The following is a 268-nucleotide window of genomic DNA, read 5'->3' as shown; positions in this document are numbered from 1 at the left end:
AAAGAGAATAGATTTTATTCCTGTATATTCAAGGATTTGTGAGTATTGGCTAAGAAATATATATTGCTGTTGATATGATGGTCCCAGCCTGGAAATCTTGCACATCAAATAAGTTTTCTTTGGAATGGTTTTTGCTCTCCAGAATGATAATAGGTATCATTAGAGAAGGCCACTTTTGAAAAAGACATGGAGGCTGCTGACACCACCACTGTCTGGAATGTTACCTGTAACAGTAAAACGTTAAACTTCCATTTGAGGTAGTTTTCTG

At 36.2% G+C, this 268-nt stretch overlaps 1 protein-coding gene across 1 annotated transcript in view; it reads left to right on the top strand.

Moving 5' to 3' along the window:
• The window catches only part of LOC119585765 (WD repeat domain phosphoinositide-interacting protein 4-like), a 10415-nt gene that overhangs the window by 958 nt on the left and 9189 nt on the right, over window positions 1–268 (top strand). The window lies entirely within an intron of this gene.

Source organism: Penaeus monodon, chromosome 20 (genome assembly GCF_015228065.2).
Source record: "Penaeus monodon isolate SGIC_2016 chromosome 20, NSTDA_Pmon_1, whole genome shotgun sequence".
Lineage (NCBI taxonomy): Eukaryota > Metazoa > Arthropoda > Malacostraca > Decapoda > Penaeidae > Penaeus > Penaeus monodon.
Note: the sequence above shows the minus strand (reverse complement) of the source record. Positions and strands in the feature narration are given on the sequence as shown.